Source organism: Leptonychotes weddellii, chromosome 8 (genome assembly GCF_054177405.1).
Source record: "Leptonychotes weddellii isolate Sample4059 chromosome 8, ASM5417740v2, whole genome shotgun sequence".
Classification (NCBI taxonomy): Eukaryota; Metazoa; Chordata; class Mammalia; order Carnivora; family Phocidae; genus Leptonychotes; species Leptonychotes weddellii.
The window spans coordinates 5,914,487-5,936,603 of record NC_138376.1 but is presented as its reverse complement, the minus strand read 5'-3'; the positions used below and the strand labels follow the sequence as shown (position 1 = coordinate 5,936,603).

Below are 22,117 nucleotides of genomic sequence, written 5' to 3'. Positions count from 1 at the left end.
CATCATTTTGAATTTCGTGAGACAGATGTAGAGATGAAGCCATTAAGCTAAGGGTTTTAGAAAACAACAGAGCACTGGAGTCTGCTGCTAAGAAACAGAAGCCCATAGGTCCAGTTCTAGACTCGACTAGTTGTCTGGCTTTGGTTATTAGCTCAGAGAATTGCATGGATGCAAGAGCTAACGAAACTCCAAGTCTGGCATAAGCACTAGTGATCCTTTTACCCCTAAGTCTCTTGTAATACTATTAGTAGCTGAAGAGGTGTAACCTCAGGAAGCGAAACCCTCCCCAGTGTCCATCTTAAATGTGGCCTTGGAGGAAAAGGGACTCTTTTAGCCCATTACTTCACTTCCAAGATTGGGAACCTTGCTATTCCTATCTAGCAGTATATGATGCATGCTATGGATTGGAGACAACTCTATTTTTTTTCTACTCTTCTTTTTTCCAAAGAAGTATTGATGGGGGCTGGGTAACAAAAAAACAAGATGATGGACAGATCACTACTCCACCTTTTTTTTTTTTTTAAGATTTTTTATTTTTAAGTAATCTCTATATCCAATGTGGGGCTGGAACTTACAATTCCAAGATCAAGAGTCACATGCTCGGGGCGCCTGGGTAGCTCAATCAGTTAAGCATCCGACTCTTGATTTCAGCTCGGGTCATGATCTCAGGGTCGTGAGATTGAGCCCAGCGTTGGGCTCCGAGCTCAGCAGGGAATCTGCTTCTCTCCCTTTCTCTCCCTCTGCATCTGCCCACCCCCTGTCCCCTGCTCACATGCTCTCTCTCTCTCAAATAAATAATAAATCTTAAAAAAAAAAAAAGTCACATGCTCCATTGACTGAGCCAGTCAGGTGCCCCTCACTACTCCTTTGTTATTCCTGATTCTGTTCCCCAGGTACTTTGATATTGGGAATAGTGTTGTGTCAATTCCAGTCTATTGGAAAGCAGATCCTGATGAAGTTAGAAATGCAAAAAGTTTATTAGGGGGTAAGGGGAGGACCCACAGGAAAATTGATACTCTAAAAAAGATACTCTAAAAGAGAGATTTATCAGGAGTAATGTCTGTAAAGGATAAAGGGGGAGCAAGTTGGAGTGGGTGGGCAAAGCCTTCAGTTGGCAACGCAGATCATACAAAGCCTGAGTCAGTGCAACGGAGAGCTCTATGGCAAAATTGCAGTTACAGTAGTCTGCCTTGTATAGAAATGGCTAGATATGAATAAGCCTGTCATGCTTAATCATTGCCTGGGACGGTTGCCCAGGAAGAGCATGGCCTCAGCTGAGAAGCTGGGTGGGTCCTGAAGGTGCTGCTGATGGAGGCTGTTAGCTAGCTGCCCTCTTCCCAACTGAGCAGCATGTTCTTTTATGAGAGCAGACCTGGTGGTTGCACTTCCATGGCCAACACAGTTTTTGGTTCTTTTTATTACCATTATTACCATAACACATTGCGTATGTTGGTGTGTGCTTGTGTTACTTTTATCATTTATATGGATTATATGAAGTCACCCAGAGAACTTCGACAAATATTTCAATGGAGCCACGAGACAGAAATTTGAGTTGTCCTATTTTAAGGATGGAGTGGTTGTGTTTTGGTTGCATATGGTATTTCAGTATGGAAGTGTGGGCATGTTTTAAAGCATGTGTATGGGAAGAAGGGTATGTGGGAATGTCAAGAAACAAATTGAATAGCGAAAATCCATCTTGCTACCCAGCACACGTTTATCATTCTTCTAGCAAAAGTATCCCAATTTTCCTCTATGGAGCCATTCTGTCCTACACAACCAGTCCTGATGCTTTAGAGAGAAGCTTATTCCAACCCTGCCTCCAGGGGTAGGCGTGGCTAAGCCTTAGCCAATCAATGTATTGCATTCTCCATGCCACCCTGATAATACAAAGACAGGCACAAGATCCAGTCAGAGCCAATAATATCCAGTCAGAGCCAATAATATGCAATTTTTTTTTTTAGATTGTTGAGTGAAAAGCACATTTTTTTGTTTTCTTCTGGATGTGAATCTGGAAATTGGCCTTGAAGCTAATGACAGCCATCTTGACACCTTGTAGAGAGTCTGAGAATGTAGATGAAGTCAAGATGAATGACAGAGCCAAGAGGCTGAGAGAGATGGGTGCTGGCTGAAACTCTATGACATGTATGTATATGTACCAAATTTTCTTAGGTAAAACATGTTCAAATCTTAGGAGGGATCATACATCAGGTAAAAATTTGGTGCATATACATACACTGTATATACACACATATATGCACATTTATATTTACTTCTATATCTACTGTTATATATTAACAACACGTTTATACTGAAATCTCCAATTCAAATCCAAAACCACAGGGTTCATTCTTATTTTCCTATTTTTTTTTTAAGTCATCTCAATGCCCAATGTGGGGCTCAAACTTATGACCCCGAGATCAAGAGTCACATGCTCTACCAACTGAGCCAGTCAGGTGCCCCTTATTTTCCTCTTTCTAATTGTCTTGTTTGACAGTAAGAAACTTGCCTCCTGTTATGATGCATATATTAACTTAAATGCTTAACCTCCTGTATGTAGCTAATCTTTCATTATGGCCACCATGCCTCTTCCCCTGTCATAGAGCCCTCCTCACCCACTTAGAATCTGACATCCTCCCCACCTTAGCAGACAATATTCTTAATTCCGCCTGGGCTCTGATACTTTGCACCTGGCTGATACTGGTGCCCTCCTATATCAATATCCTTTTCACCCAACTCTGACTTGGACATCCTACCCTGGGTCACCACTGCTGAGTAGTATCCATAGTATGGATGTACTATAGTTTGTTTAGTCATTCACCTATGGAAGGACATGTGGGTTATTTCCAGCGTGGAGTATTACAGATAAAGCTATTGTGAACGGTTGTGTATGTGTTTTTGTATGAACACAGGTTTCGTTTCTCTGGGATGAAAGTCCAGGAATGGGATTGATGGGTCATGCGGTAAGGATATGTTTCATCTTTTAAGAAACGGCCAAACTCTTTTCCAGAGTGGTTCTGTCACTTTATACTCTCAGTCTAATGACTTTTTTACTAAGTTGTTTGGGAAGGGCAGGGCAAGGAAGGGAAGACAAAGGGAGAGAAGGGAAGGAAAAGAGGAAAAGGAAGAGTTAGTAATAAACTATTACCTCCATGTCTGGTTTCTCTAATTTTTTTCTTTTGATCTTGCTTTTTGTTTTCATACCATTGACACATTATTTAAATTTTTATTGCTATGTGATGTTTTCTTGTAAAAGCACTTTTTACCTGTTCTTTTTAGCATTATTCCTTAATAGTTTCTCCATTAAAAATTTTTAAAAGCCATGTTATTCAGGTATTATATGCATACAATACAATTCACCATTTTTAGTGTATAGGTCTTTTTTTTTTAAGATTTTATTTATTTATTTTAGAGAGAGAGAGTGAGAGAGCAGGGGAGGAGCAGAGGGAGAGGGAGATAATCTCCAGCAGACTTTGCACTGAGTGCAAAGCCTGGTGCGGGGCTGGATCCCAGGACCCCAAGATCATGACCTGAGATGGAACCAAGAGTTGGACGCTTAACCAACTGAGCCACCCTGGCACCCCATGCATTTTCAATTTCTGTTTACTTACATCCGTCTTGGTTTTAATTCACTCAGGATTTACAAATTTTCTTTCTAAGATCTTAAATTGAATGTTTATTTAGTTGTCTGTTAGTAATAAAATAATTTAAAAGCCTGTATTTTTTCTAAGAGTTTTCCCGCATTTCAAAGCTTTTGAGAAGTACTTTATTATTATTTTCAGTGAATTACATAATAACATTGTGAATAAGTGTTGGAGTACTTTTAATATTATTTTAAAATAGACTTTTATTGTGTTCTTAATTTTCTCCTTAATAAGTCTATTATTGAGGAAAATTTAAAATTTTTCATGTGATTAAATATTTTGTTTTATATTGGTATTATTAAGTTCTGTTTTTTTTTTTTTTAAAGATTTATTTATTCATTTGAGAGAGCGAGAATGAGAGAGAGTACATGAGAGAGGGGAGGGTCAGAGGGAGAAGCAGACTCCCTGCCGAGCAGGGAGCCCGATGCGGGACTCGATCCCGGGACTCCAGGATCATGACCTGAGCCGAAGGCAGTCGCTTAACCAACTGAGCCACCCAGGCGCCCTTAAGTTCTGTTTTTATCACAAGTGATGGCCTAGAGGACATTTTGTATGTACTATAAATAGAGGTCTTCAACTTCATTTAATTGATTCCAAATATCAATTAATTCTATATTTGAAGATGTCACAACCTTTAGCACAATACTTCATGCGCTCAGTCTCTCATTATTGACACTGGAGAATTAAAATCTCCAATATAATTTTCATTCTGTCAATTGCCTGTATTTCTAACAAACACATACACACCAGGGCTTTGGTTCACGTTCTTCTCTACCTAACTACGGCCACTTTCCTAGGTAAATTGTACGTTGTCTCTCTTACTGCCAGAGTTCCTGACACTCTCTTCCAACCCCTCCTTCCTTTCAACAGCCCCCTCTCCTAGCCACATCCTGGACCTTGTTGCAGTTTGGGACTCTTCTACCTTTGGTATCTCACTTTGCGACCACATCCTTCCTCTGCATTCCTGACTCCCAGAAAGCAGCAAACTCATCTAACTCTGCCCTCCAGCTCCCCAGTCTTTTCCCTTCTTCTAGTTGGGTGTAGCCCATTTTGGATTCTCTTTCTTTTCAAACCCAAATCAATCCTCATTTTCAGTCACTTCAACTTTGTTCTTACTGGTACCCTCAGTTTCCTTTCCTGCTTCTCTCTCTCTACTCTATCTGTCCTACAAATTCCCAACCCTGGGTCGCTATAGTCATCTGCCTTCTCCTCTACTTACCTTCAGGGGCTGCAGAATTAAAGATTCTTGATTGACAAGGAGAAACCAACTGGAGCTAGCTTCAAAGAAGGAAACTAACATGAAAATTCTAATGTGTACCTTCAGAGGGCCAAGGGTCAAGAATGTAGCTGGCTGAGGCTCCTGGGTGGCTCAGTCAGTTAAGCATCTGACTCTTGATTTCTGCACAGGTCATGATCTCAGGGTCATGAGATTGAGTCCTGTGTGAGCCTCCACTCTGGGTGTGGAGCCTGCTTAAGATTCTCCCTGGCCCTCTCCCTCTGCCCCTTCCCCTGCTTGCATGCACATGTGAGTTTGCTCTCTCTCTTTACAAAAAAAAAAAAAAAAATGCAGCAGCCTAGCCTCAAGAGGACCAGTATCAGGACTTCTCTTTTCATTTTTCATCTCTGCTTCTCTCTTCCTCACTGCTCCTTTTTTCTAGAAGGCTTTCTGTTCTCCCACAGTCACATGGAAGCTCCCTAATATGCAGTTCCTCTGTTAAAGACGTGTCAAAACTGATACTGGACCTTCTTAGTCTCAATTTTGAAATCATGGGGAAAGAACTCTGATTGGCCCAGTTTTGGTCAGAAGTCAATTCTAGATCAACTAGCACCAGAAGTGCATAGTCATATTTTATAAGAATGGCAGGAGGCGATGCATAGTGGTTACCATGTGCTCATCCATGAACTTGTGGCCAGGGAGGATAGGATATGCTGATGGACCTAGCCAGAGTTGAATGTACTCATGAAATCCAGTAACAGGGTCAGAGAAATATGAGGTGCTGATTGAACTGGTCTTACTCGCTTGCCCACTGGTAGAGGCTGAAATAGTCCAGGGCTACCTGAACCACACGGAATTAGAGTAGGTTCTTCTGGATAAGGAAAAACAATGACTATCTGACACAGTTGCTAAATGATAGATAAGGAAGCTGACAAATTTCTTGGTGATTAATTAACATCCATTTATTGCAAGTGTAATTTGTGTAGGAGCAGGCTATGAGCTAAATTAGGTTTTGCTCAGTATGTTTTCGCTGCTTTATTTGAAGTTTAAAAAAAAAACCTTAGAATGTTAAAATTTTCCACACTTATTGGTAAATATAAAACTTTTTTCAAAGTCAGATATAAAAGACTTTAGGTTATTTTGGGTTAATCACTGCATTGTTTACTTCCTTTAAATAAGATAATCAATAATCAATTAAACCATAAAAAATAAAAATAAATACACTTAAAAAGTAAAAATAAATTTATATGTGTTCTTTGTTTAATAAACATCATAGTTATGTAAAAACAAATCAACTTCAGGGAGTATAGTTTTGCTTTGAGCAAATTCATTTAGGATATGAATTCTGCCCATATTTATGCATAAACTAATTAAATATGCTTTGAAAATAAATGCTGTAATTATTCACTGAGTACCTTTTTACTAAACATTTTTTTCTGCCTCCTTACAAATTATTTATTGAGAAATCATAGAGGGTAAATATGAGAACACACAAAAAGTAAGACAAAAAGAATCTTGTTTTCTTTATTTCGTCCTGGCTTAGTTTTTCTTTTTATCTGGCTATTACTCTCCTTGAATGAACAACAACCCCAATGGGGGTATTCGAGAAATTTAGAACAACCAAATACACCAAAACTGAATAAAATAAAATGGAATACTCCCTCTTCTTCCTCCCCTCCTAGCTGTTTCAACATAAACTTGGTCTCTCAGCAGCTTCAGAAGAGTAAAATTCTCCTAAAATCTGTTGCTGAAAGGGTTCTGTTCTGTTCTCTGGCAGAGTTTCTGAGGAGCAAAAGCCCTCCGTGGCCTTTGTTATTTCTACTATTCACTCTCAGAGAGATTTGTTCTCAGTGGAATTGCAAATCTCTGAATTTCCCCTATAGATTTATCACTTGTAAGAAAATATTTGGAAAGAAGCCAGTGAGAGATGTGGCTAAGAGCATCAATGACACATTTTTCTTTTTCTTTTTCTTTTTTTTTAATACAAGCCATGAATGTCCTATGGTTAAAAAAGAAAAAAAAGATTTTCTTTTTTCCACATCTTCCTGGAAGTGACCACATTCTGATACTTGCCAGGGAAATATATTTTCAGCATAATATTTTAATTGACTCTTTTTTTTAAAGTTTTATTTAAGTAATCTCTGCACCCAACGTGGGGCTAAAACTCAAAATCCTAAGATCAAGAGATTATGTTCTTCTGACTGAGTCAGCCAGGCACCTCTATTTTAGTTGACTTTTTTTTAAAGTTTATTTATTTATTTTTAATTAATTTCTCCCCCTACAATGTGGGGCTCAAACCCAGGACTCTGAGATCAAGAGTCACATGCTCTTCCAATTGAGCTGGCCAGGCTCTCCTAGTTGACTTTTCTTTCTTTTTTTTTTTTTTAAAGATTTATTTATTTGAGAGAGAGAGTGTGGGCAGGGGGAGGGGCAGAGGAAGAGGGAAAGGGAGAAGCAGACTTCCCGCTGAGCATGGAGACAGCAGGGCTCTGATCCCAGGACCCTGAGATCATGACCTGAGCCAAAATCAAGAATCCGACGCTCATCCAACCAAGTCACCCAGCCACCCCATCCCTAGTGGGCTCTTGATGGTCACTGTTAATGTCTCATTAGAAAGCTCTAGCTTTGGGGCACCTGGATGGCTCAGCCAGTTGGGTGTCTGCCTTTGGCTCAAGTCATGATCCCAGAGTCCTGGGATGGAACCCTGCGTCGGGCTCCCTGCTCAGCGGGAAGCCTGCTTCTCCCTCTCCCCGCTGCTCATGCTCTCTCTCTCTCAAATAAATAAATAAAATCTTTAAAAAAAAAAAGCTCTAGCTTTGTTTTTTTTAAGTCATATTTTTCAGTTTGACTTTTATTTTTTTATTTATTTTTTTTTTAAAGATTTTATTTATTTGACAGAGAGAGAGAGAGAGATCACAAGTAGGCAGACAGGCAGGCAAAGGGAGAGGGAGAAACAGGCTCCCTGATGAGCACAGAGCCCGATGTGGGGCTTGATCCCAGGACCCTGGGATCATGACCTGAGCCGAAGGCAGATGCTTAACCACCTGAGCCACCCAGGCGTCCCTCAGTTTGACTTTTAAAATGACATCAGCCAAATGTATTAGATTTTTTAAACTAGGTGAATAACCTTTATTTATTCTCCAAATATTTATATTTCAGGCACTGTGATACAATGCTCAGAAAAGTCGCTGTCTCTCCCCAGGAATATCATTTCAGTGGTTTCCACCTCTTTGTACTATATCATCAATTTCTCCATCTCTATGGCATTGTTCTTATTTAACATACAACAATCTCTTGTTTTCTCCTATCTTTAAAAAAAGAGTCCTTTATTTTTTTTAATTTTATTTTAATTCCAATGCAGTTAACATACAGTGTTATGTAAAACAGTCCTTCTTTATGAACCCACTTTCTCCACCACTACCTACAGTCCAGTATTTCTCCTCTTTGCAGCAAATCTGCAGAGTTTTCTATACCTGCTGTCTCCAGTTCTCTTCCATCCTTCACCCTAGAATCCACTTCATTCAGCTTCTACCCACACCATTCCACCAAAACTGTCCTTCCAAGTTGCTCAATCCAATGTCTAATTCTCAGTCATCTTACTTGACCCATCAGCATCATCTGACACTATTGATCATTCTCTCCTCTGTGATGCACCTTTATCATTTGGCTTTTGGGATACCATATTCTTAGTTTTCTTTCTATCTCACTGGTTGTTTCTTAGTTTTCTTTACTGGCTCTTCCTCTTCTCCCTCATCTTTAATTTTTTTTATTTTTTAAAAAATTAAAAAAAATTTTAAGTAATCTCTATACCCAGTGTGGGGCTTGAACAGATCAAGAGTTGTATGATCTACCAACTAAGCCAGCCAAATGCCCCATCCCTCATCTTGATATCAGAGTGCACCAGGCCTCAGTCTTTGGTTCTCTTCATTATTTATGTTCATTCCATAGCTAATCTTATCTAGTCTTTTGGCTTTAAACGTCAGCTATATGCCAAATGACTCCCAAATTAGTGTCTGCAGCCCAAACTTCTCACCTAAACTTCAGAATCATCCATCTAATTTCCAAATTAACAATCCAATTAGATGTCTAAAAGGTATCTTGAGTTTAAGAAATTCAAAACTGAGCTTCTGAAGCAATGATGCCTATTAGGAATGAGCACACTTGGTGCTCGCATCTTGGTTTGTGAATATCACTTCTCACTAAAAGGAATCATGACTTCTTAAAGAATTGGCTGATTCCGAGGGGCAGCAAAAGTGCAAGATGAGCCTGCAGAATCTTGTGGTTCCAAAAAATAAGAAAGTGTTTAAAAAAAAAAAAAGCAGACTTGTTAAAAGAACACAGAAGCCATCTCAAAGTCCAATGGCCAAATCTGGGATAATTGGAGCATCACAATAATGGTAGTAATGGATGATAAGCCATAGAATAAAATAGACATCTATGAGTTCATATTAATATAAATAAATAATTGAGCAGATAAATAAATGATGGGAAGGAACAGCTCATCTAATAATAAAAGTAGAAGGAATGATGGAAATGGAAAATTATCATTTGGCGAACACCACAGTAATAACTGTTGCTTACAAGAATCGTTAAGGGCTACTAAAATTAGTGGATGAATGGATGCTAAGAAACAAGATACTTATGTACTCTCAAAGTATCTTCACACAAGGCACTTACTAATAACAAAGGGGAGGATAGTAACTTTCCATTGGAGAGATCTAGTGTTCAAAGTGCAACATTGGTAGTGAGACATTCCAACATCATGTTCCTCTTTGATTGTGATGGGCTGAAAGGGGCATGGTATCATTTCTATAGTTGTACTGCCAATATATCATACCTGAATTTAGTCATGAGGGAACATCAGACCAACTCAAATTGAAGGACATTTTACAAAATAATTGATCAGTATTCTTCAAAAGTGTCAAGATCAAAAACAAAACAAAACAAAAAACAAAGAAAGAACAAGGAAGTGTCCCAGACTGGGACAGTTAAGAGTATCATGTCAATGTTAATTTCTTGGTGTTGATTGTTCTACTTTCGTTATATAAAATGTTAACATCTGGGGAAGCTGGGTGAAGGTTATGCATAAATTCACTGTACTATTTTTTGCAACTCTATTTTTTTTAAAAGATTTTATTTATTTATTTGACAGAGAGAGACACAGCGAGAGAGGGAACACAAGCAGGGGGAGTGGGAGAGGGAGAAACAGACTCCCCGCCAAGCAGGGAGTCCGATGCGGGGCTCGATCCCAGGACCCTGGGATCATGACCTGAGCCAAAGGCAGCTGCTTAACGACTGAGCCACCCAGGCGCCCCTATTTTTTGCAACTTTAAAAAACTTTGAAATTATTTCAAAATAAAAAATGATAATAAAAGGTAAAAAAAAAAAAAAAAACCTCAAACAAACCCTGAATTCCTGATCTCCCCCTTCAGTAATTAATTCCAAATTATGGTAATTTCATTCTTCTTGTAATCGAGGCCAGAAACTTGGGAATCATCCTTTATTTCTCTTTTTTTCCCCTCATACTCTAGATCCAACCTACAGGGAATTCTGTGGGCTGTGTCCTCAAATATGTCCAGACTAACTACTTCTTATCACCTCTGCTGCTACCTGGCTAGTCCAGGACACCATCTATCCTCCCCTGGATTATTACAGTTATCTCCAACTTACCTCCTTGAGCCACTCATCTCTTCATAACCCTCTAATGGCTCCCATTTCATTTAGAGGAAAAGCCAGAGTTCTGACTATGGCCCAGAAAGCTATGCATGATCTGGTTTCATTGACTCTTCAACCTCCTTTCTTATGACTCATGCATTCACACACTCACTCCATTCAAACCACTCTAATCTTCCTGCTATCTCTTGAACATGCCAGGTGTTGGAGCCTTTAGAGTGTTTCCACCGGCAGGTCCCTTTTCCCTGTACACTCTTGCGGCTCACATTCCTCCTCATCTTCTTCAAGTCTTTGCTTAAACATCTTTTTCTCAATTAGCCTACTCTGACCACCATCTTTAAGAATTGCAGGACTTCACTCTTGGTTATCCTTACTCTGCTACGAACTTTTGGCCGTTTTTATCACCTTTGAACATATAATTTTTATTTATCTCATATTTACTGTGTATCATCTATCTCTACCTGCTAGCATGTAAACTCTTAAGAGGGCAGAAATTGTGTCTGTTTTTTTTTAGTCTGAGAATTTCAGATACACTATATACACTGCAAATCTATTATTCTATGACTCAATAAGTTTATTATATATTGAGTTATATATTACTGAAAGACAGAAAAAACATCCTATGTCTCTCTCCCACAGACACTTACAAGCAATCAGGGAGTTAGACAATAGATACAAATTATCTTTTTTTGTTGTTCGTTTTAAATCAAGAGAATATGTAAAACCAAGAAGTTTAGCTAGTACTCTTTCAGTTGCAACTGAAAGAAACCCACTCAAGTTAGCTTAAGAAATAAAAAGGGGGCGTTTACCTATTCATGAAACGAAACAGCTCAGAAGTAAACCTCGCTTCAAGCAAGCTGGAGGTAGGGGGTTGATAGTTGTCCTCAGAACTTACTGATTTCTCCCTTCATCATTCAGATCTACTTTCCTGTGAAATAGCTTGGGCCCCAGGCGGGTGTTCTCCACCTGGTAGTTTTAGAAGCTTCCGGCTGCAGGTTCTCCTGGTGGACAAAGAGCCCGAAATCACCCTGGCCTAGTGTGGGTTAGCTGCCTGCGGCAAGGGTACGTGGGCCTCTCAGTGCTCTGGCCTGGCCCACAGGCACAGCCCCCAAACCACTCATAATGAGAGTGGAAGAATCAGAAGAGAAAATTAATTACAGGACTGAGCCAAATCTATTTGTGCAAACCGATAGAACAGAAAAAGCTGCTATTACTGCAAGTATAGTGCTCTGACCCCTAGTGGTTAGATGACATGGAGACAATTCAGCATTCATTCAAGGCCCTCAGCAGGTTGATTTATTTCACATCATGTTTTTATATAATCTTTTTGCAGTTTACTTAAGAATATCAGTGTCCTTCCTTTTTATTCTCCCCATTGAAGCCTTCACCTATTTGGGGCAAAGTTTCTTTTGACATACTTTCAACTGTCACCATCTTTCTCCTTGGGTTCGTATTCAGATACTGTGATAATGTCCTAAGTTATTTCCTGATCTTCAATCCTTTATGAAAACCAACACCTGAAAAGCCTTCCTAAAAAGTTGCTTTAGTTGTATAGTTTCCAGCTGGGGAGTTTACTCTGACAATCAGATCCAACCAAAAACCTTGGTATAGCATCAATTTTCATGTGCTCCCTTCATTCTTTTTGCTTATGAAATTACAGTTAGCTTTCTGTCACATGCAATGGGAAGCTATCGTAAATAACAATACGTTCACGTAATATGTGTTGACCTGCTGAACTTTAAAAATTGAGAACACTCATACTTTTCTGATCTCATATAAGAAATAGATTAATACATTTTAAATTTCATTCTACTAAACTTATCTAATATTCTACACAGAAATTTCATTATACTCCTTAGCATTTTTCAAGGGTGAATTAAGTGCATGATTTATTTCTCATAAAAAGACATCGATTGGTACAAATTTATAAGTATACTAACTAAAGGCTCAAATTATAAGCTAAAACTAAAATATATGTGCATAAATGTTTATAATTTTCATGTTTCATTCTTTCTTGGTTAGTGGCTGAGATAGTAAGAATTCGAACTCCATTATTGTCTACATTTTCTCTTCAATTTTCATTATAAAGACAAACATAAAAAATGGAGTCAATCATTCTGAAGGCTTATAGATTTTATTACACATTTCCCTTATTTTTGTTTTTTTCTCTCCAACGTTTTTCTCTATGTGAATATTTTCATTTTTAATGATAGTATACAGTTCGTTTCTTTTGAAGTATTCATATAAAATTGCTAAAAAAGACCAGAGTAGGACTACCTAAGCTTCAGTTTCCTTCTCTGTAAAAAGAGGATAAGAGACGTTTGCCTGGGTGGTGCAGCTGGTTAAGTGGCTGGCTTTTGGCTTCGGCTCAGGTCATGATTGCAGGGTTGTGAGATCAAGCCCTGCGTCGGGCTCCGTGTGCTCAGCTCGGAGTCTGCTTGAGTTTTTCTCTCCCTGTGCTCCTTACCCCCTTGCTCTCTGTCTCTCTCTCTCAAATAAATAAATCTTAAAAAAGAGGATAAAATAATAGTAATAGTACTACTAATTTATAGGATTATTTATAGAGTTATTATGATGGATCCGTTTGATAATTCACATGGAGGGCTTACTGTTGTTACTGGCACACACTTATAAGTTCTCAAAAATCTTTACTATTATTTTATAGATTCACTTGCATTTTTAGTGTGTCTCTGTACACATAAACTGGTTTGTCTGCCATCAAACATTTATAAAGCATTTAATATTATATTTGTGGGCTGAAAAAACAATAACAAGATAGAGTGTCTATTCTTACGAAGTTTACAATCTAATTTGAGAATCAAAGCATAGAGATTTAAAATTTATAAACAAAATGTGATATATACATATAACGGAATATTGTTCAGCTGTAAAAAAGGAAGTTCTGACACATGCAACTACATCAATATGGTTGAAGACATTATGCCAAGTGAAATAAGCTAGTTACAAAAGGACAAATATTGCATGATTCCACTTATATGAGGTACCTAGAGTCATCAAATTCACACGCTCAGAAAGCAGAACTATGGTTGCCAGCAGTGGGGGGAAGAAGGAAAGGGGAGTTACTGAGTGAGTACAGGTTAGTCTGGGGGGATGAAAAAATTCTGGCAATTGATGGTGGTATGACTGCATGAAAATGTGAATGCACTCAATGTTACTGAATTGTACATTTAAAAATGGCAAAAATGGTAAATTTTATGTTATATATAGCCCACCAAAAAAAGGTTTAAAATTTAAATATTAACATAAAGGAAAATCAGAGTTCGATACTCCAAAATAACAGATAAACCAGTAAATTACAAATTATCAAGTGCCATTTTAATTTTATTTATAAAATGAATCTTTATTTTTTGAATAAGTAGTACATAGGCACGGTACAAAAATAACAGTTACCAAAGGGAATAGAGGGAAAAGTAAACCTGTACCAATGTATATATTTACATGTATATATATTTTCCATAACTATACCAATACACTGTAAACACTATATCGCAACTTTCTTTTTCCACTTAACAATGTCTTGGGTAGTACATTAAAAGCAACCTTATTCTTTCTTAAGAGCTGTATAGATACCATAAATATATTTAACCATTCCCTATTGAGAAGCCAGAGAGGGTTTCTGGTATTTTGTTATTACAAGCAACATTTCAAAGAATAACCTGGCACATATGTCATTTGGTATAACTGTGAACATTTCTGTAAGATAAATTTCTAGAGGTAGGGTCACTGAATTTTCAAGTGATTCATATTAAAAGTGTCCTCCCTTTCCATTTCCCCTTTCCTCACAGTCAACAATTCCATTTAGGTTTTCAATATTTATTCATGTCTGAAGTTTTGTCCTCCAACCCATCCTCCTGAAAGAATCATCTGCTCAGACACTTTCATGCTACCTAATACATCCAAGATTATGTCTGATCTAATGTTTATTTTAGCAAACAAGGCTCACCTTCATGTGGTCCCTGCATTTTGCCTCTCCAGCCTTCTCAACTATCACCCCCCCCTTTACTCTTTTTGCTTTTGTAATATACGAGAGTTTATACTTCAGGCCTCCATACATTTGCTCTTACTATCTCCCTGCCTGGAATACCTTCCTCAATTGCTCTTACTTCCCCCATGGGGAGTCTTGACCCCCTTATGTAAGAGGAGAAATCTCCCCTTTGTGCTCCACGGTCCCTGTGCATTCATCTTCCACAACGATTGCTCTTTTCTACTGAAACTATAACCTGGAAATATCCTTCAGGTAGGGAGTTGTCTTTTTTTCCCTTTCTAGCTCTAGCATCCAGCATCATGCTTGAGGTCAAGTGATGTGTACCCAGTAAAATTTCTTTAAGTGAAATCAACTAGATCTTGGGGGGAAAGGGATGGGGTCAGTCACTTCATTTAAGGTATGCTTATGGAGAGGCCATTAAGTGGAAGATTATATGCTAGGCAGTGGGATTATGGTGAAAGAGATGGGGCAACGTAAATGTACAATTCGAATTCAGCTGGGTGAGGACTGCAGTGGACTCTAGGTCACAGTTAGAAGGAATTGCACTAGGAATAAAGCTAATGATTTCTGTCTTCTTCATGGCCAGTTGTCTTCATTTTTTAAAGTGGAGATGCTCTTTCAGTAAACAAGGTCAAGCACAGTGTCTTGGGTAAAAAAATAATAAAGTGAGAAAACACATGGAAAGCAACTAGGTCAGAATCTGTATACTCCATGGAAGTTCTTTCTGCTAAACTGCCTTACAGTTTATCTGCCTTCTAAGCATTAAAAAACAAAACAAAACAAAACAAAAATGCTTGGTGTTAAATGATCTATACTGTTTAATCCAACTGTTTTTTGTCCTTTTCTACTCTCTTCTCCAATATGACCTCTTTTCACTAAAGGTTGAGGAAGAAAGTAAAATATAATGAAAAGAGTAGGTTCTTTCAGAGTTGGGCAAAATTGAATTCAGCAGAGAGGACTGTCACAACTAGTATAGTAACTTTAGGCAAGTAAGTACACTCCCTGTTTCCTCTTTGGTAAAATAATAATAATAATAATAATAATAATTTGGGAGATAATGTTTATGTTAAGCTTTTACCATGGTGCCTGACACATAGTAAGAGCTCAGCAGAAGATAGCTATTAACCGATTTTAAGAACCTGAGGTTTTGGTGTCTATTTCCACTCTTGCAAACATAGGAATTCCAAGCGTAATCTTTACCAAAATAAGTTAGACCTGAACTCGCACTTTCAGCGATGATGCAATTTGACCTCTCCGGGCCACCGTCGCCGAGCATGCGCAAATAGACGTGGCGGGACGTATGTGTCATGGCGAGCTCCATCTGAAGCGTTTCCCGTATCCGCAGAACGGCGTGTGGTTCTCTCACTTTGGACTGGTATGTTATTTCCTGATCTCTGGGTAAGGGTGGCGGGTGGATCAATGTGGGGCAGAGTGTGGCTAGAGCTTCTTTAATGGTGGAGCCTTGTTTCTCCAGTTTCGGTCTTTCTCGGGCCGTTTGGTTTGTTTTCGTAGTTGAAAGGGGACTTGCCACCTGGGGTCGGGGAATTGGGAGGCGGGTAGCGCTGCCTGAAGTGAGGACAGAGTCGTTGGCGTTAGGTGCTGGAGGGCTGTAAGGAATATTTAAGGGACCTCGTTCCTTATTGTCAAATCTAATTCCATTTGTTCTCCCACTTTCTGTGCTGAATTTGTGGGATGGGACAAGGCTTTCGCAGTTATGTAGCTTTCACAGAGCTGTATTTCAAGGATTTAAAGAGAAGTTGGCTAGAAGGGCCAATGTCTTGTGGTTTTTCACTTTTGTTCCCTTTTACTCATAAAACCTCTCTCTGAATCTCGGGACGACACGTGTTTTTCTGGTGAAAGGAGATCTGTATACCTACCTCATTGCCTAGTTTCCGTTTTGTAGTTGGTATTACTCGAGTAACGCAGACGTGTTGTAGTGCTGGGTCCTGGGTAATGTTTATTACTGTGGCCAGATGCTCCGTCACCATCACGGCAAATAATGGTGGATGTAAACGCACCTGACCCGATCAGTGAGAAGTTGGAAGTAGTACGGAACATTATTCACCTTGCTGTATAAAGCAGTCTTTTAAGAAGTCTAATCCCTCTTAGCTAGTTTTAGAGAGTTCATACTGTGGGTTTGTGAACTTGTTGGGAGCTCGCTTTTTCTAATCAGTTTTTATTTTCCAGACTTTCCAGAGGATTTGAGACTAATTGCAGATAATCAAGGTACTCATTTATTTTCAAACCTTTTACGCTTGAACGAAGTGTTAACACATTAGAAAGTTCAGAAAGGCAGCCTAGTTTCTTAGTAATGTTGCCACTATCATTCTATGGAAATATCATCCTCTCCAAATCATGCCATATCACTAAATCTAAGAGACATTTTCATTCACTTTACTTTTCGTCTACATTCAGCAGCACTGACCTTGTTGACCTCTTTGACATGTTCTCTTCCTTTGCCTTCTGTCACCTACAGATTTTCTCCTTTTCGGGTTGCTGCTTCTTGGTCTCTGTTATAGGCTGGTTCTCTTCTATTTGGCAGTTAAATTTGGAGTTCCTCAAGGCTTGGTTCTTAATCCTTTTTCTTTCTGGGTGGTCTAATCTATACCGTAGTCAATGCTGTTTTATTTATTTATTATTTAATTAATTTTAGCCATCCTAGTGGGTGTGGAGTGGTAGGTCATTGTGGTTTCTTTTTTTTTTTTTTAAAGATTTTATTTATTTATTTGAGAGAGAGACTGAGAGAGAGAGAGCATGAGAGGGGGGAGGGTCGGGAGGGTCAGAGGGAGAAGCAGACTCCCTGCCGAGCAGGGAGCCCGATGCGGGACTCGATTCAGGGACTCCGGGATCATGACCTGAGCTGAAGGCAGTCGCTTAACCAACTGAGCCACCCAGGCGCCCGGTCATTGTGGTTTCGATTTGCATTTTCCTTGTAGTTAATGATGTTGACATCTTTTCATGTGCTTTTGGCCATTTGTATACCTCTGGAGAAATATGTATTCATATCTTCTGTCATGTTTTACATTGGGTTATTTGTCTTTTAATTGTTGACTTGTGTAATTATTGCATTCTGATACTGGATGTTTACCAGACATAGGATTTGTAAATATTTTCTCCCATTGTATGACTTGTCCTTTCACTTTCTTGATGGTGTCCTTTGAAGCATAAAATTTTTTTTTTTTTAAAGATTTATTTATTTATTTGAGAGAGCGAGAATGAGAGAGAGTACACGAGACGGGGGAGGGTCAGAGGGAGAAGCAGGGTCCTCACTGAGCAGGGAGCCCGATGTGGGACTCGATCCCGGGACTCCAGGATCATGACCTGAGCCGAAGGCAGTCACTTAACCAACTGAGCCACCCAGGTGCCCCTAAAATTTTTTTTTTTATTAAAGATTTTATTTATTTGTCAGAGAGGGAGGGAGCGTGCATGTGCGAGAGTACACAAGCAGGGGGAGGAGCAGGCAGAGGGAGAAGCAGGCTCCCTGACTTGGGACTTGATTCTAGGACCCCTGGATCATGACCGAGCCAAAGGCAGATGGTTAACCAACTGAGCCACCCAGGTGCCCCTCAGTTGTTTGTAATTTTCTTTTTTTTTTTTTAAAGATTTTATTTATTTGACAGAGAGAGATACAGCGAGAGAGGGAGCACAAGCAGCGGGAGTGGGAGAGGGAGAAGCAGGCTTCCCGCGGAGCAGGGAGCCCGATGCGGGGCTCGATCCCAGGACCCTGGGATCATGACCTGAGCCGAAGGCAGACGCCTAACGACTGAGCCACCCAGGCGCCCCTGTTTGTAATTTTCAAAAGCTTCTCAGGTGAATACAGTGAGCACTCAAGATTGAGAACCTCTGTCTGGGAGAATGGTGGATCTCAATCAGGGATGTTTAGTGGAATCACCTGGGTAGGTTTTGCGTTAACATCCTTAAATTCCACTCTTGGAGATTCTAATTCAGAATGGGACCTAGGTATTTGATACTATAAAAGCTCTCCTAATAAATCACACCTGGAAGTAACACTACTGTAGGATGTTTCTTTTTTCATCATTTTTAGTATCTCCCTTTTCACGGGCGATTTTTTTTTTTAAGATTTTATTTATTTATTTGACAGAGAGACTCAGCAAGAGAAGGAACACAAGCAGGGGGAGTGGGAGAGGGAGAAGCAGGCTTCCTGCTGAAGGCAGACGCTTACCGACTGCGCCACCCAGGCACCCCATTCACTGATGATTTTTATTCCCTTTATCAAACTTGAATTCCTCTATCTTTTGAGAAAAAACTTTCGTATGATCCTATTGTTACCTTTAAATATTGTCTTTCTTTTTAGTCTCAAACTTTCATTTCATTATTACTCATTTATAAATTGCTGACAGCTAACAATTCCTTCTACCAGCTTGTTGGAAGTAAAAACTTTATTAATAGTGATGAGTGAGATTGTTTTTTGTTCTGTTTTGTTTTTTAAAGATTTTATTTATTTGACAGAGAGCACGCACAAGCAGGGGGAGCAGCAGGCTCCCTACTGAGCAGGGAGCCTGATGTGGGGCTCGATCCCAGGACCCTGGGATCATGACCTGAGCCGAAGGCAGACGCTTAACCGACTGAGCCACTCAGGCACCCAGAGTGAGGTTGTTTTAATGTGCTTATGATATGCAGCCAGATTTACCATCTTCTGCTTTATATTTGTCTCCTTTGTTTCTCTAAGGTGAATTTCTAGAAATGGAATTGCTGGGTCAAAGGATACATATGTTTTAAAGTTTAATAGGTATTGCTAGAAAGCCTTCCAGAAAGGATATACCAGTTTTACCATACTTTCAGCCAGCAACAGAGCTTTTGTCAGTCGTCTTCTTCTTTTTTTTTTTATCAGTGGGGTAGACAAAAAACTATTTATTGTTTAAACACTTGCTATTATTGTGCCTGAGCAGTATTTCCACTGCTTATTGGCTATTTATATTTCTTGAGTGCCAGTTTTTCCTTTGTCCCCTTTTTTCCTGGAATGTCTTTATTTCTTAGCATTGCATTAGACTCTTACATGGCTTGGGCTTTGCCAGTGAGGCAGAGCTATAGCTGGGGGAGCTTGGTGTTGAGAGAAGGCCTGGGTTCTAATTCTAGTTCTGTCGGTGTTCAAGTCTTTTTCTTTCTGTGGACACTGAGAGGCTTAGCAACGTTTTCTTCTTCCCTCACTGTGTGATACTGTATGTCTACTTCAGTGGACCCATCTCATCTTTCTTTCTCTGTTCTCTTTCTCTTCTTTGGATCCATACACAGTGCTGTATGGGATGTCAAAATTGTAATTAAGAAATATGGCTTTTAATGTGTCCTTCAATTCAGAATCCTTCAGCCGTTCTTTAGTAACTTTTGAAGGCACTACCTGGTCATAGCCATTCTCACTCACCTTATTTATTTCATGGACTAATAGTGATAGAAGAAGGGTTATTAGGTATTTGCTTCAACTTCACATCCAGTCTAAGAATTTCCTCCTATGTTATAGAAAGACTAGCTAAATTTACCTTAAGCATTTTATTAATTCATTCAGTTGGTCAACAAATACTGTGTGCCTGCTCTGTGGTAGGCTTTGTTATAGGTGTCATAGATACAGTGGTAAGAAAGAGGTAATGCCTTTTTTCCTTATGGAGCTTACCTTGCAGTGAGAAAAATGGAATTATGTTCTGCAGTATGGTGTTAGCTTAGAGGTCATTGTGAGTGTGTGTGGATGCTTAATCTCTGTGTGGTTATTTTATTTTATTTGCCTGAGAGAGGGTGAGTGAGAGCGAGCAAGCGCATGTGCACAAGCAAGGGGAGCAGAGGGAGAGGGAGAAGCAGGCTCCCTGCTGACTAAGGATCCCGCTGCGGGCCTCGATCCCAGGACTCTGGGATCATGACCTGAGCTGAAGGCAGACGCTTAACTGACTGGGCCACACAGTCGTCCCTGTGTGGTTATTTTAGATGTGGTGCTTAGGAAAGGCCTCTCTGAGGAGGTGTCATTTGAATAGAGATGTGGGCAGCAAGCCATACAAGTATTTGGGGAATGATATTCCAGGCAGAAAAAAAAAAAAAAGTGTGAAGACCTCTGAGTCAAAAACTAGTTTGGCATACTCAGAGAATATTTAAAAGGTGTAGTATAGTTGGGACAGAGGGAGTAGCCAGGGGCCATATCTTGTTAGACTGGGTCATCTACAGTAAAAAAAAAAAAAAAAATATTGAGAACCTGCAATGTGTTAGATGTAGTTTTAGGCACTACTTGGGATAAAGCAGTGAACAGAGCACACACAATCCTTTACCTTCGGGGCGCCTGGGTGCCTCAGTCGGTTAAACGTGTGACTCTTGATGTCAGCCCAGGTCATGGTCTTGGGGTCAAGAGATCAGGCCTTGTGTCCAACTCTGTGCTGAGGGTGGAGCCTGCTTGGGATTCTGTCTCCCTCATTCACATGGGCACTTGTATCTTTCAGTAAAACAGCAGGAGCAACAACAACAACAACAACAAAGCCTTTACCTTCATGGAGTACATATTCTAGTAGAAAAAGATTAAAGAAGTAATGAAAACCTCTAAGTGGGTAATAAAATTGTTGTGGTAAGGAGACAAGGCAAGGAAGGGGGAGAGCAAGTGTGTGTATATGCAGTGAAGTGGGAGTTGCTCAGAAAGGTTTCACTGGTGATGTTCGAACAAAGTCCTGAAGGCATCCCAGACAAGACTAAGACCCTGGGATGAGTGTGTACTGGTGGGTATGAGGAAGCCCGTGTGTTGAATGGAAAGAGAAGGGGAATGGTAGGAAAGAGGGTCAGAGAGGTGACAGGAGGCTGATTATATATGTCCTTACAGATCTTTGCAGTGATTTTGGTTTTTTACTCTGAGATGGAATACCATTGGCAGGTTTTGGTCTGAAGCTTGAGATGAAGTTAGGTTTTAAAGGAATCCCTGGGTCCTGTGCTGAAAATGTCCTTTGGGAATTAAGGGTAGAAGCAGGGAGACTAACTATGGCAATAATCTATGCAAGAGTTGCTGTCTTGGTTATTGTAAATAATGCTGCAGTAAACACAGGGGCTCATGTATCTTTGAGTTAGTGTTTTCCTTTTCCCTGTGTAAAGACCCCATAGTGGAATTATTAGATCCTATGATATTTCTGTTTTTAATTTTTTGAGGAACCTCCATACTGTTTTCCGTGGTGGCTGCACTAATTTACATCCCTACCAACAGCGCATAAAGTTCCTTTTTCTTCACATCCTCTCCAGCACTTGTTCATTTTTGTCTCCTTGGTTTTAGACATTCTAACTGGCGTGAGGTGATAGCTCATTGTGGTTTCGATTTGCATTTCCCTATGATTAATGATACCGAGCATCGTTTCATGTGTCTGTTGGCCATCTGTCTTCGGAAAAATGTCTATCCAGGTCCTCTGCCCATTTTTTAATAGGATTTTTTTTGGTGTAGAGTTGTTCGAGTTGTTTATATATTTTATATATTACCCCTTATTGGATATATCATTTGCAAATATCGTCCCCATTCAGTAGGTTGCCTTTTTGTTTTGTTGATGGTTTCCTTTGCAAAAGCTATTTATTTGATTTAGTTCCAGTAGTTTGTTTTTTGCTTTTGTTTCTCTT

General features: G+C 39.5%; 1 protein-coding gene across 3 annotated transcripts in view; it reads left to right on the top strand.

The window, feature by feature from the left end:
• The first annotated feature begins 15,671 nt into the window (after positions 1–15,671).
• CDKAL1 (CDKAL1 threonylcarbamoyladenosine tRNA methylthiotransferase) overlaps positions 15,672–22,117 on the top strand; it is a 629,466-nt gene continuing 623,020 nt past the window's right edge. The window contains exons 1-2 of one of the 3 annotated variants that reach the window (XM_081827612.1): positions 15,672–15,911; positions 16,724–16,762. The gene's annotated coding sequence lies outside the window, so the exon portion shown is untranslated. The remainder of the gene's footprint in view (positions 15,912–16,723; positions 16,763–22,117) is intronic. The other 2 variants (XM_081827609.1, XM_081827610.1) reach the window with 2 other exon arrangements.